Source organism: Dasypus novemcinctus, chromosome 27, assembly GCF_030445035.2.
Source record: "Dasypus novemcinctus isolate mDasNov1 chromosome 27, mDasNov1.1.hap2, whole genome shotgun sequence".
In the NCBI taxonomy this organism is placed as follows: Eukaryota; Metazoa; Chordata; class Mammalia; order Cingulata; family Dasypodidae; genus Dasypus; species Dasypus novemcinctus.
Genome location: NC_080699.1, coordinates 21,549,184 through 21,564,628, shown reverse-complemented (window position 1 = coordinate 21,564,628; position 15,445 = coordinate 21,549,184). Strand labels below are relative to the sequence as shown.

At 39.4% G+C, this 15,445-nt stretch overlaps 1 protein-coding gene across 9 annotated transcripts in view; it reads left to right on the top strand.

The window, feature by feature from the left end:
- CADM1 (cell adhesion molecule 1) overlaps positions 1-15,445 on the top strand; it is a 330,101-nt gene that overhangs the window by 249,417 nt on the left and 65,239 nt on the right. The gene's annotated exons all lie outside the window — the stretch shown is intronic.

Below are 15,445 nucleotides of genomic sequence, written 5' to 3'. Positions count from 1 at the left end.
GGAAAGCAGTGTAAGACATTTATAAGCCCAAGGGGCTGAGATGATTTAGAGAAGTAGCAAACATTTCTGCATATTTTAGAAACTCATTGGGTCTTCCCTTTATAGGAGCATACGATAGAGAAAGTGAAGGCAATAAGCCTTGCAGAAATTTTTGTTTCATTTAGTTTTAATGCTAGCATTTTGAAGAGGGGGGGGGGCGGATTCAATTGTACGGAACCCTCCCTTTCGTGGTATGTAATCGTGAACCTAACTCGTAACCCTTTCCATCCTTGAAACATGGGAAATGCTCTCTAAAGTAATTCTGGCCCTACCTTTAAAGGTAGGGAAACCAGGACAATAATGATGTTTTTAATATTGTAGATAGAACCCAGTTTTACCTGCCCAGTCCTCTGCCCGCATCTATTAGTCACTTTATATTTTTCATATTTATAGTGGTTTTAGTTTGTAATTTAACATACATGTTTGATGGAGATGTTTTAATTTACTTCATGCTTTTTATTCGCCTTCAAATGGATAGCACCTCAAGCTGTGAAACTGAAGGCATTCCATGGGATTATGGAATGTCATACGAAGGTATTAGTGATGGAAACAGAGGCAGCACAGAAGGTGATGATGCTGATGAAGGAGGAGACTGGAACCATTTATTTAGCATTTCTGAAGCTTAAATAATACTGCTACATGCATTTCCTCATTTGATTCTCATAATCACCCTGCATGAAAGAGAGACACTATTTATCCATTTTAAAGTACCGAAACAGATTCTGAGTTTCACATATTTTTTTTCCCAGCTTTACCATCAGTAAGCTCAAGTTACACTTTTCCTGTCCAGGGGTCTTCTTATTTCTCCTTGGCTGCCCTCTGACTGGTGAAAAGTAGGCACAGGTGATGTCTTTATCACACATTTCTAATTTCAATGGTGATTAATTGGCAGCCCACACTTGAATAATACTAAGCAAGTTATTTTATAATGGTACCAATGTGGATAGTTTTTGCGCATATCTGACTGACATGGGATTTGCATTAGGAAGTCATCTGACATGAGAGTGGAATATAGAGTCTTCTTTGGCTACCAACTTATCTCCATATTTAATCCCTTCATCAAACTCTGGCTTAAAACTGCTTTCTAACTCTAGTATGCTTCTTTCCAGACTCAGCTGGGACCAGCAACTTAAAACCCCAGAGGTTAAGAAAATAAAAACTTAAAAAAAAAAAAAAAACTTGCTTTATAACTGACACATGATAGAATGAATAACTCATCAATAAGGGTCTTAGTCACAGAACCCAATATGCCAGCAAAGAAATTGTTGATTCTTATAATAGTCCAAAGCTGCCTGGCTTCTTGGTAGGAGATGTAAGTTGAATGTCGCAGCATTAATCAGCATGATGATTATCATGGATTTACAGCTGTTCTTAAACCATGTTACATACTCAGAATACTTTCTAGAACAAGAATATGGAACATCTGTCTCCTCCCATTTCCCCGTTTTCTGCTACTGTAGTAATGTCAGTTGAAACTGACATTCTCTCTGTGTCCATATCTGATACGTTCCAACTGATATCCTTACTTACTTGTCCTGTTGCTCTAAGCTTCCAATTTGGAAAGTTTTCAGTGGCTCTTGTTGGCAGGAAAAATGAACGAGGAAGGCTCCTATTACAGCCAAATTTCAGTCACAGAGAATGTCAATAATAATGAACACCCTTGAAGCAGGTACAGTAAACGCCTGAAGTTGGAGTTGAGCTGCCTTTGTGTTAAGATCATTCCGCAGTCACAGACATAGTCTGTCTCTATAATAAAGGCCTGGTATTTAGGCTCTGATTTTAGAACTAATTTTATCAGTGGTGCATATTGGCACATGCCAATTGCTGAATTGTTTAGCTATTTCAAATTCTTCTATATTATGAGGTTATACTTTGTTTTATTCCTGGCTCATATAAATGTGATGCAGTAGATTCTTTCATTAGTTCCCCTCTCTTTTTTTAACCTAATGGAGTTAATGTCCTTTCAGCAGCCTCATTAATATAATGCTACCTTTATTGGCACCAGATCTCAAGATAAACAGACATAGAGGTTCAGATATTGGTTCTACCACTTACTTAATCTCTCTTAATCTCGGTGGCCTCATCTGTAAATTGGGGATGATAATAAAATATTGAACCACATAGGATTGTTGTGAGAATTCAATGAGATAATGTAAAAAAACCAAAGCAAAAAACAAGCACATAGAGAAAAACATTTTAAAATATATTAGCTATTATTATCATGCAGATGATTAAAATAATGTCCTCCAGAAAATTTTAAGGGTTTTCTTAATATAAAAAAAATAAAAATTTTAAAGTATTTATACTGAGGAAAAGAAATAATTTTTTTCTCTTGCCTCCAGATGTGGAGAATAGCAGTTACTTCCCTTTTTTTCTCTATGTATGGTACTTATTGTTATATGTGATTTTAAAAGATCTTATACAAACCGCTAATCTTATAACACCCTGGACAAAAATGTAAGAGGGAAAAATGTGAGATGGAGTAAAATATTTAATCGTGGAAACTTTTATCAAAAAAAAAAAAAAGATATTAAATTGGTTGCTTAAAAATAATTTTTAAAATAGGGAAATGCACTTGCCCATCTTATTGAGACTTGAGGTTAGGGTTCTAAGGAGATTGAATTTAAAGAATTTTGTAGGGACGCAATTGATAATGGTGAGTGTCATGAAAATTCAGTCTCTCTGATATGCTATGACCTAGGTGAAGTGAAAAGTATCAGTTAAGCAGAAGTAACCAAGTAGTCAGTCATTTCCCATAGCTTTGAAATCCTTTTTTTTTTTCTTTCTTCTTTTCATTTGGTTAGAAAAAAGAATTGTATGTTCTTCCAAAGTGATAGCTTACCAGCGGCTGATGCAGTGTATCTAAAATGATTTAGCTACCAATATCTCTTTTGGGGTAAGAAAGAAGCACAGATTCCCTTAAAACTTCATATTAGTAATAGTACTGAATATTTGTATCTTCCTTTGTGGTTTTCCCATTTTTTATATGTATTTTAAGTCTTGATTTTATAAACCTCTTCTTGTTTTAGTTGTGAATACCTTGTGGTATTGGAACTGGAGATAGTTCTCTATATGCATTAAAACCGTCCGCTCCTATTAACCCAGACTTCAGCTAACTTTAGTGCCCATGACCTCCACTCTGGATGGCATAGAGTCTACACAATTCATCCCTTTGAACCTGACTTTCTTCCCCTACAGTCCATGCTCGTGGACAGCAGAATTTTGTACAACCAGTTTTCACTCAACAAAGCAGTCTACAATATATCCCAGGGAATAAAAAATTCTATTACCAATTCATTAGCAAAGAGGGTTGATGCAGAAGATCAACACTTGGCCTTAAGCACAACTCCATTTTATCTGAAAAAAAAAAAAACAATATATTTTGAAATGCTGGAACACCACCTAGCTTTGAATTGCTACTGAAGCAGCTCAATCTGAAACAGTTCTTTTATTCTTCTTTTGCCATAAACGGGCATCAGAGAATCAAATCCATCGAGAAGAAACTGCTTGCTTTGCCAAAACAATTAGTTTTGTAAGAAGCCTCTGTCTGCAGATTGTTCTTCTCCAAAGTCCAAGTTGGATGACTGTGCTTGTTGTTTTGTTTTTTTTTAATTAATATTTTTTAAGAGCCCTCTTCCTCCCAAGAGCCTCAGAGCAGATTTAGCAGGCTTAAGATGACTCTTCTACAAGGTGATTTCAATGTCATCTCACAAGCAAATAAAACAGCAACTTTGCTACTTTTTTGGCTTTCTTATTTTTTTCTCTCTCTTTTAATTCTCATACAACCTGTTCACTGGAGGGGTTTTTCTTCAGAGTGAGGCTATCTTCTCTCCAAAAAAGATGCTTATCTTTTTGATGAACAAAAAGACCATGAAACCTGTCCAGCTATGAAAAGGAGTAAGAGAAGAAAGAAGTCTGGGCTTTTCACCCTTCAGTGTAAAGAGCAAAATGGTTCAGTGATTATTATTGCCTTTTATGGGTAATTTTTATATTCCTATTTCTTTTATTGCTCTTAGCTTCTTTGATAAGTAAATTTTAATGAAAAGCTAATTCAAATCTTCACATTCAGTGGATGGGTATCACTCCCCACAAACAATCTTTGGAGGGGATTGTACCTCTTCATTTTATGGGATTAGGTGGCCTCAGACCTTAAATGTTGTTACAGCTTGGCCCTTGTAGTGCAGTGGGGCTCTGATTAAAGAGTCCTATTGAGCTCAGAGTCTTTTAAAGGGAAGGCGACTAATGTGACGGTTAAAATTGAAATAGCATGGGCCTGGACATTCTAACTGCTTTCTTTTGTCATAGTCTTCTTTGAAAAGAGTTTCACGCATCTAATCAATGTTTCCTGTCACAACAAAAGAGCTACTCATCCTATATGTAAATATAACGTGGACTGTGGTTGACCTCAATTCTTAAGCCTTAATGTTGAAAACCCGTAGACGTAACGGTTAGAATCACCTGATGCCTGTTAGTCTGTGAAGCTAAGACCGAGGTCACCTTTGGGTGAGCCTCGTGTAAGGGATCCTTCTCTTAGGAGAGAAAAGTGAAAACAGCTCTTCTTGCAACTGAAATATAGTACAAGATTAAAGGATTTCACAGCGACGCAAGACAGCTTTACACAATCCTTTACATTCACTTTTTTTCCAGCTTGTAAACGAAGGGTGGAATTATCAAAAATGTATTCACTCGATAAGTTTTGTTGGCCTTAGATTCATCAAAAACCTGGTTTGGGGACTGAAGGAGAAATCTTGCTGTTCCATTTCATAGCTGTCTCTCCCCACAGGAACTTCAGAATGTGAGGGCTGTTGGAAGAGATGAGATTTCCAGAGCAAGCCTTGTGTGCCTTGGGGCGAACGCCTTGTGGCCAGCCCCCAGCATCAGCACCCAAGGGTTTTTGGCTCTCCTCCTTTCCTGTACATTTTGGAGTTAAAGGCAAAATTCCATCTTTAACCCCCTTCTGGTTGTCTCCACAGTGATTAATGAAGTAGATGGGACTCCCTGCAGACCTTTCAAAGGATGGATGAAGGATGGAATTTCAGCTTTTATTTCTTAAAAAAGCAGGCTTTTTGCTTAATACAGCTTTTAAAATTAATGTCCTTTTTTGAATGCCAAAAAAACAAAGGGAATTTCTCAAAAGTGTATGCGGCTTGACACAATAGGCCTTAATTGGTGTCAAGGAGATGCTAGAATAATGGGAAAATGCCCATTTAGCTGATAAGACTGAAAAGTGGAGCCTTGTTATGAGCTGTCATCTCGCCGTGTATTTAAACTATAGCAAAACTGAAACATATTTGCCATATAGATCATAATGACTCCAAAGGAGCCATTATACTCTATTATGTAATTACATAATCAAAGCCTGCATAGTAATCAGCTTCTGGAATTCAATGCTAATCAAACATACCTATAGTATGTGTTTAAGCTAAAATAGAGAGCGTTAATTTGCCATTAGTCAACTAAACAAGAATGTGTATACAGAATATTCATGAATAGCTTAATGTTGTGTCAGATGATATTTTTTTTTGTTTTGTATTCAGGAGAAATCAACAATTTTAATTGATGAAAAAGCCAGCACTGAGAAAGATTACTCTTTAACTTGCCGTTCAAAAATTTGCCTCACCTTTTACTGATTATAAAAGGAGATTAGATTAGATGCAATTCTCCCCGCCACCCCCCCCCCATAAGCTCAAGTGACACAACGGAAATTATATTACAGGAGATGCTAGTGAGACCTGACCATCTCCATGCTATAGGACATGGTGTTATAAAAGTTACATAAAAAACAAAGCTTTAAAAGGATCTTGAACATATATTGCTTTTGTAATTAGAAACAAATCAATATGTGCTATTCATTTATTTATTTTACTTTCATATTTCTTTTATTCACTTACTTAGTTGATAGAAACCAAAACATAGTAGGTTATGAGCGCATATTCTGGAGTTGAATGTCCTGGATTCAAGTATTTGGAATCTTGCTGGAGTGACTCAACTTCTCTGAGTCTTAGATTTTCTTCTCATCAGTAAAATGTGGATCATGATATATTTACTTCGTGGAATTGTTGAGGGAACACAATTCTTCCTAATTCCACTCCAAAAGTCTTTCCAAAACAAATGAAATTGTTTCCGTGCAATGATTCCTAGAGCATGTGTATGGCAGCCAAAATGCTACCTTGGGTGGGGGACACAGGCAGGGTCCCTGGGCACGGGCGGAGTGCTCCCGGCAGCCCCCACGCTGGCCCACGATACGTCTTTCCTGCCCTCGGGGTCCAGGGCTGCACCCCCAGAACATGCTAGCCGTGCCTCGTGTGCTCCCCACACACCACAAGCTCTTAGTGTGCTATTTTAAAATAGCCAAAAAGCCAGAAAGAGCTTGATGGCTCAGGTGATTTGGTTTCTCTTCTTGGCTCTGCCTCACCCTGGCCATATTTTCTTAGATGTATCTCCTCCCTGGGCCTCAGTTTCTTCATCTATTAAATAAGAGTTGATCTCTAGGTTCCTAGGTTCAGTTCTGCTGATCTTTGATTTCATAGGTTTCTACAAAAAAAAAAAAAGAAAGTGACACAAATGAGATGTTTTGGTCAGTGTCACATATTGCCCACTCAGTTATTTGTTGAATTGGTTTGGTTTATTTTCTCTTTGCGCTTATGCTCTGTGTGGTGTGCATTCATAGTGAATTAAGTGACTGTTAAGTAGACAGTCCTTGGAGCAGACAATCCAACATCTTCGACTGTACTGTTAGCAAAACGTGGATGAGGATGAAAGAGATTAAGGGAAGCTTTGTGAACAGTGGACAGATTGAATGGGTTTGATTTTAAGTAAATATTCAAGTACTCATGAAGATTGAAATATTGCCTCTTTTCAAAATAAAGAACTGTGTTTGCTTTGAAGCGGTCTCACCATTAACCTTAATCCATGGTTGATGGACTCCTCTTTTTGGATACTGGTTCTTACCAACTTGTGCTGGCATGTTGAATGACCAAGAATGTTACTGTAATGTTTTTTGTTTTTTTTTTTTAATTTTATTCCCCCTCCCTGTGGCTTGCTTGCTGTCTGCTCTTCTGTATCCATTCGCTGTGCCTTCTTCTGTGTGTCTGTATTTTATTTTTTAAATTTATTTCCCCATCCCCTTGGCGGCTTACTTGTTGTCTACTCTCTGTCCATCTGCTGCACGCTCTTCTGTGTTTTTACTTGTCTTTCTTTTTGTTGTGTCACCTTGCTGAGTCGGCTCTCTGTGGCGCTTGTGGGCCAGGCGGCATTCCACAGTGCTTGCGGGCTGGCAGCTATCCACGGTGTGTGGGCCAGCCTGCCTTCACAGGGTGGCCCCTGGATGTGAACCCAGGGCCTCCCATATGGTAGGCAGGAGCCCAACTGATTGAGCCACAGCCGCTTCCCTGTAATGTTTTAATGGGGCTAAATTTTTTTCATCAAAAGCTTTCATGGCTTGAACTTCAAATAATTTATTTTCAAATTACTTTTACTGTAATTCTTATTAATTCAAATAGGTTTCTGATTTGATATAAAACTCTGTAAATGCAGGGAACAGTTTAATGAATTGAAAGATAGGATTGAGTCTTTTAAAGGAAATGTACAAAATATGCTGACAATAATTGCTTAGATAGAAATCAAATCTTAATGGCTTTGTTAATGATTTGTAGGGAATACTGTGTTTGTGTACATTGACTTGAGGGAACATATGCAGTTAGAAAGATTTTTCCCTCTGGGTTTCAGCAGAGTTTTTGTTTGTTTTTTCACTTCCTGACATGTTCTCGACTGTGCTATCTTTGAGAGATGTTTGCAGGACTTGTGGTACCTCTATTAGTGATGGTTTTATTCTGGTAGGCATAGGGGTTCTTCTTCCAAGTTGGGCATATGCCAGCAGTGTTGTAATAATAGAATCCAACGGGAATGCTATTGGAGAGAAAGCCATTTGAAGCTTCAAGTCAGAGAGGGCTCACATACCAGAAGAAAATAAGATTTTCAAAAACATGTAAGTTTTTTCTCCTTGGAACAGTTCAAATCCAGATAACCCTTTGTCTTTAATTCATGAAAAATTTCAAGAACTAAATAACATGCTTTTCAAATCAGTGACTGCATTGATCACCAGCAAGGTGATCCTTTTTTGCGGGGAGGTGGGGGGCAATCTGTATTTTTGTTTGACTCTTTCCTCTTCAGACAACATGATTGTGCTGATAATGTTAGGTTCAGTCTTCCTCAAGTTTCCCTAATATGATTTTGCTACTGAAGGAGTCGGTCAGGGGACTTTATTTGCTCTTCCTCTGGGCAAACTGTCTTTCCAGTTAAGAGTCCTTAGCGTTCCTTGGGTGTCAATAAAAATTGCCATAGTTGCCATAGTATGAACTGAATTTTCTTTTAACTATGACTTGCCTTTTGATTATAGACTTGACAGGAGAGACTCCCCCGGTGCATATGAAGTGCTTTATTTATTAACAGCTGGGCAGCAGGGGCGAGAGTTCTCTGTGTTGGCAAATGCCAGCCGTGCAGTGGCAATAAAGGCATTCTCTAGGGGCAAAGTGTGTTGAGTGTTAAAAGAAGGAAGCAATAGTAAACAAGGTCTTTTACGTTCAGGACAGTTTCTCTCTCATTTTAAAGTGTGTAATTGTGTTCTGGAAAAATTATGGAATTAAAAAAAATTAGAAGTTGCTTACAGTGAAATAAGACTTTTTAAAAACAAGCAAATTTTCCAAGGCAAAGCCAGTAGAACCTTGACAACAAATCCTGGTGTTGGCTGGTAAAAAATACAAGCTGTGTGGGCTATGGAATCTGCCAACTGGTTTCAAACACCAGCTCAGCCCCTTAGCTGATATTGCCACATTAGGCAAGTTCTTTAAAACTCAGGTTCTTAGTTTTTAACGTGGGGCTATTGAAAACTCCAGCAGTTGTAGAGAGAAAAGTGTATGAAACAGCAAACACAGTGCCTCATACTGGACAGACATTTGTTCCCTTCCCTACTGCTCCAGGAGCCATTTCTTATTTCAGGTTCTTTCAAGATTCACCCCATGTGGCCCACATTGTTGAGGAATAGATTCCAGTCTGTGCCAGTGTTTTATACAAAGCCATTTAAATGGAGTTTTTAACAAAATGAGGTTTCAGGAAAAGAATACATGAGCTAAGCTAATTGAAAATTGGATTAATATGGGATTTATGTGCTGTTGGGAATTGAATCATGTCCCCCACAAAAGGTATGAAGAAGTCCCAAACCCTGGTCCTGTGGGTATGGACCCATTTGTAAATAGGATCTTGGAAGATGGTTAGTTAAGGTGTGCCCAAACTGAATGTGAGTCTTCATCCAATATAAGTCCTTAGAGGCAATGGAATTGGTGCAGAAAGAGAAGCCAAGGGAGCAGTCAGAAGCCGGAAGTCAACAGAATCTAGAAGAGAAAGGATATGATGCCGCCATGTGCGTTGCTGTGTGACAGAAAAGCCAAGGAAGCCCAAAGGTTGCCAGCCGGCCAACCAGCTGGAAGATACGGACCCTGGGAGGCACCAGCTTTCCAGTCTAGCCTCTGAAGCTGTGAGCCAAAAAATTCCTGTTGTTAAACCAACCCATTGTATGGTATCTTTGTTAGCAGATAGAAACTAACAGTTTTTGCTACTGGAATGTGGGGTGTTACTGTAACAAATACCAAAAAATGTAGAAATGGTTTTGGGATTGGCTAATTAATAGAGACTGAAAAAATTGTGAGGTACCTGATGGAAAAAGCCTAGATTGCTTTGAAGAAAGTTGTCCGTAGAAATATGGATGATAAAAGTACTTCCAGTGAGGCCTTGGAAGGAAATGATATACGTGTTATTGGAAGCTGGAGAAAACTCAATCCTTGTTATAAAGTGGCAGATGATTTGGCAAAATTGTGTTCTGATGGTGGATGGAAGGCAGAACTTGAACACAAAGAACTTGGGTATTTAGCTCCAGAGGTCTATAAATTAAGCATGGAAGGTACAGCCTGGTTTTGCTTTGCAGCTTATAGTGAAATGAGAAAGATAAACTGAGGATTGAACTGATAAGCACAAAGAAACCAGCAATGGATGCTTTGGAACATTCTCAGCCTACCTAGCTTGTGTGTCCTGAGACAAGGGCCAGGAGCAGCTCTATCAGGGACTTCCCTGCGCTTTCAGGAAGCGAGTTCCCAGAGAACACAGTTCCATGTGAGAGTTTAACTGAACTACTCTTTGCTAAAGAGGGTGTGGCTGAACATGGATCCACTCAGCCATTTCAGTGGAGGTCAAGATTGGAAATGAGTTACCCAGGAAGGATCTCTGGAAAGTTCTATCATCTGATGGTTTGGACCCCACCTCCAGAACTGCACACAAGGCCAAGAAGGATTTTACAAAATTTGTATAAACAGAGACAATGTCTGAATGGGACAGAGAAGGGACAAATTGAAGGAAGAATGACTGAGGGTAGAAACCATGGAAGCTGAAGTCTTGACAAAAGAGATCTCAGGCCAAGAGAGTGAACCCATACACCCATGGGTGTGGAAAGGGCAGGTCTGCCCCATGCTTGAAGAGGATGGGCCTTGTACCCCCGTTGTTCAAGGAGAATGCCCCCACTCAGATGCTCAGAGATGGCAGGGCCTGTGACTCCATAGCGATGCATGGAGAGGAATTTTGCCCCTGGATGGATCATACCCATACCGGAATTTTTTTTTTTAAGGTTTATTTTTTTAAATTTATTTCTCTCCCCTACCCCCTTACCCCCTCCAGTTGTCTGCTTTCTGTGTACATTCACTGTGTGTTCTTCTGTGTCCACTTGTATTCTTGTCAGTGGCACCCGGAATCTGTGTCTCGTTTTATTGCATCATCTTGCTGTGTTAGCACTCTCTGTGTGCAGCGCCATTCCTGGGCAGACTGCACTTTTTTCGCACTGGGTGACTCTCCTTACGGGGCTTACTCCTTGCGCGTGGGGAAGGGAACACCCCTGCGTGGCACGACACTCCCTGCGCACATCAGCACTGTGTAGGCCAACTCATCACATGGGTAAGAAGGCCCTGCGTTTGAACCCATAGCTGATTTTGATGAGCCTTTATACTTACCATTGTTCTAAAATGACTTATGGCTTTTGGGATGTTATGATGGAATGGATATGGGGAGAACATGTCTCTTTGAGATTTGGGGGCAGATGGCTGGGGAGTGAATCATGTGCACATTCACCCACAAAAAACATGTGCAGGTCCCAACCCCTGGAACTGTGGGTCTGAACCCATTTATAAATAGCACCTTTGAAGATTTTATTAGTTAAGGTGCCCAAACCGAATAAGAGTGGTTTTAATCTAAAATAGCTGAAGTCCTAAGAAAAGAAAATTAGACATGGAAAGAGAAGCCACAGGCAACAGCCAGAAGCTGGAAGTCAGTGGAACCCAGAAGACAAAGGAGAGAAAACACAATGTGTACTGCCATGTGACAGAAAAAGCAACTGTCGTGTGCCCCCAAGAAGATACCAGTCCTGGGAGGATACAAGCCTTCTAGCCTCTGAAACCATGAGCCGATAAACTCCTATTGTTAAACCAATCCCCCTCGTATGGTATTTTTTTGGCAGCTGGGAAACTAAAGCATGTACCAACTGAATCCCAACCCCCAGCCCGGCCCTAACCAATTCCACTATAATGGACATGACTGATCATCAAAGGAAATTTTATGCGTTTTTACATTGTTGTTGTTTTTTATTTTTTAGATAATATGCTTTTTCTGCCTTGTAATTAGTGTCCTAGCAACATCTAGTTTACTACAGATTTGCTTGCAATTGAATGGGCATTTCATAAGCCAGATTTTTATTTTTAGAAATTGTGGGGCAAATAGGTAAGTTATAGGGAATACAGTAACTGGTATAAATTAAAATCTAGTTTGATTCTGTCTCTTAAATCTTACCTATATATACCAATTAGCAGTTAAAATGTCTATACATGTCAGATATTGTTCCACCCTTAAAATTAATTACCTTGGCGTTAATAGCCTTATTTAATGGCTACAATGTATTGCACCTTTTTAATTTCTTTTGTCTAGCACATGTGCTCTTTCCGTCTTGACATCATGTCTACAAATTGAGTTTTAGAAAATCGCAAAGATTTTTAAAGTAGATTATTTAAGAAAGGCACCAAAATTTCCTGTTTGTACCCTTCTGCTACATGTCAAATTGTGTTTTGTAACAACATCACTGTCATGATATCTATTTCAAGGGGAAATTTATCAAGTCACAGTGCACCCCTCTGTTTGGAAAAAATATTTGAGGATGTGAGCAGAAATTATTTTTACATAAAGGCTTCAGGCAGTTAAGAGTACTAACATACATATCATATTTTCAGCATTGTCATACACTTCCTTTGCCTCAGATAAATAAGCCATTATTATTTCCATTGCAACCATCTTAAGACTCTTGGAAGTATGGAACTCTGTTTAATATAACTACTGTCCAGCTGACCGGTATAATTTATTGGTGATTTTTACTGAGTAACTTCCTTGGGACACCACCATCAGCCAGCCAAGGCACTTTGATATCTTTCAGCAAAATACTCACAACGTAATTTTTTAGCATCGGTATTGTCACCATGTAACACAGCTAGGAATTGTCATTTTCTGAGATGCTGGATTTTAAATTGGCCTTAGCAATTTTAAAGAATAACGTAGTAATGGTGATGATACCACTGTGTATTTACAGCACACATTATGTGCCAGAGCACAGCAAGGGCAAAAATTTGTAGATGGCAGAAATTTTACTTGAAGAGTTTACTTAGTAATGATGCATTAAAGTGATCTGGTCTTAAATTGCTTAATTATAAATCATAATCAAGAACGGTTAGACTTTATTAAAAAGGAAAAACAACTCTGATTCTGCTTTATCACCTTCATTGCTTAAAGTACAAAATCATGGGCAACAACCGTTCTGTTCCCAACCCTATAAATGTTTTATAGCCTTAATATGAATATCGTATGCTACTGTCAGAGTAGACCACCCTTAAGATTCTGAGGAAGGAGCTAAGATTAAAGCATGTAGTTATTTCCGCAGCAACTATTCTCTTAGCACATAATTGAATTGCAGCTGATTTTCAGTCCTCCAGTAGCTGCAAGATAGTAGCCAGGCTCTGGGTGGCCTTGGTTTATGTTGGAGAGATCATTGTCTGCCACCGGGTTATCTTTCCTCATGTAGCTTTGTAAATGGAAGGTTCTTGTTTGTGTTACTAATAAACTTCCTTAAGGCACAGGAAATCCCTCCCACAACCCAGCAGACCCCATTTGGTATTCTGGTCTCCTCAAGGCACAAGTCCCATGAAGTAAAACAGGATTTGAATTGAGTGGTCTAATTTTTCTCCTTAATTTTCACACCAGATTGGGTTACCCTGAGGAAGTAAGGATATTGTCCTTTCTGCACAAACTTTTGCCAGGGCCAGCAAAAACACCTTGAAAAGCTTGCTTGATTGGCAGAAACTCCCTTCTTCCTTTTCTTCTCTGAAATCTGGGAGTAATCTGCTCCCTGCAGCTGGCTTCTGAATTCGTGTTTGTCACAGTAATCCACTAAGGACAAAATAAGCATCCTTCTTTTTTTTGCCTGATCACTTTTCCTCTTGGTTGTTATTTGATAACACTGCTGGGCCCACTAAGCTTCCTTTGCTGGATCAAGGGAGGGAGAATTGACCCTCTCACTCCCACAAGGCCTGTGGCCCTGCGTCCTCACACCCGGGATAATTCCCTGGATCCCAGAGCTCAAGGTCAGGTCTCGCTGTGGTTTGCTCCTCAAGCACCAAGAATTTTGGTTTATCTGCGGCTCTAGTAATTTTGCCCTTATCCCTCTAGTTTCTTCTCTTCTAATCCTCCACCAGGGGCTGGTCTCTTTTGAGGTGGATTTGACTTAAAGCTGTCTTTAGACACCTCTTCTCACACTTCCCCACTGTGCCCTGCCAAAAAAGGATCCTTCAGCAGCAGTAAGAGAGCAGGTGGAAATCCTCCCTTTAGTCTAACTGCATCTCTATTTACATTGTCTCAGGCTTTTTTTCAAAAGTAGCATTTATCTTTGACCTTCGTTTCTTAACTTTGGCATAAGGAGTGAATAAGTCACTGCAAGTTGTTATGTAACAACTACACCAAGAGCTCCTTGAGGGAAGAGATACTGAATCTTCCTTCTTATATCCACACTAGTCCCAAAATATAATCGTTGTTTAATAAATTTTTGGTTTTGACATCTAGAGAGATGATGATGATGATAGCAGCTACTGTTTCTTCAGCTTCAGTAGAAACCACACATGGTGCTAAATATAGTTATTACCTCTCTTAATTTCCCCAACAGTTCTGTGAGAAGAGTTTTTAAGTACTACCTCCATTTTCCAGATGGGCACTTCGTTCAGGGAAATTAAATCATTTACCTGCCATCACACAGCTAAAAAGCAATATATCTCTCTCCCGCTTCCTGATTGACCTTTGTACCTATTACCTTTTTGTTCTGTAAATAGGAATTAGGTATCAGGTTTCACCCATCCTGAATCCTGAAAGCTTTTTTAAAGGCTAAGACAAGACAATGCCATATCCGTATTTCCCCTGCTCTGCCAGGTGCAGAAGTGGGCACTCACAAGTTGTTTTATTCTTTGCTGTTGAATCAAACTCTTCTCAGGTAGGGCATTTACGAGGGGCCCTGGCTGCTGTCACTAGTCTTAGAAGCAACAAACTAGAGCAGATCTGGAGATGAGATTTACACCAGTAGATATGAAAGCTTGCCTTTTTGACAGGTTGTAAAAGAGATTCTCCAAATGGCTAGAGAAGAGGGTCTGCAGATAGGGGCATTGGCGGTGTTGGTTTGGGGATGCCTGGGGCATTGGGTGAGTTGTGTAGGTGTGAGCTTCGGAGAACAAAGCAACAGTTTCTGTGAACTGCTAGCCTTCTCAGGATTTTGAGATAGCAAACAGTGGGTCTTCACTCCCACACAAGGAACAGCAGACCAACCTATACATTGGGAATGTAGACATCCACTAAGATGAGATTATTTATTGAGCCATCTTACCTACTTCTGTTAAGTGGCCCCTTGAGTTTTCTGTGAGGTGACCAAATAGCTTAGCTCAAGGACATGTGAGCTAAGGATAACTACTGTATCTAACTCACTCCATTTGTAAGAGCTACAGCTCCTCAGAAAAGCCAATATTCTGATCTTTCCAGTACCTCCCCAATACACCTACTCCACTAGTTCAAAATACTGGAGGTTAGAACCTTGACACCTCAGCATTTGCGAGCATGTCAATTCCAGGCTTAGTTGAATTTTGTTCTCAGGTTGGATAATAACAAGCTTATTTTGTGGGCTGTCGAGCCAGCCCAAATATTGCACCTTGTGTTCATTTTTCTAATATTTCTCATTTAATTGTTCCCACTGACTAACATCTAGTTTATGGAAATTTTTTTCTGACCTTTATTT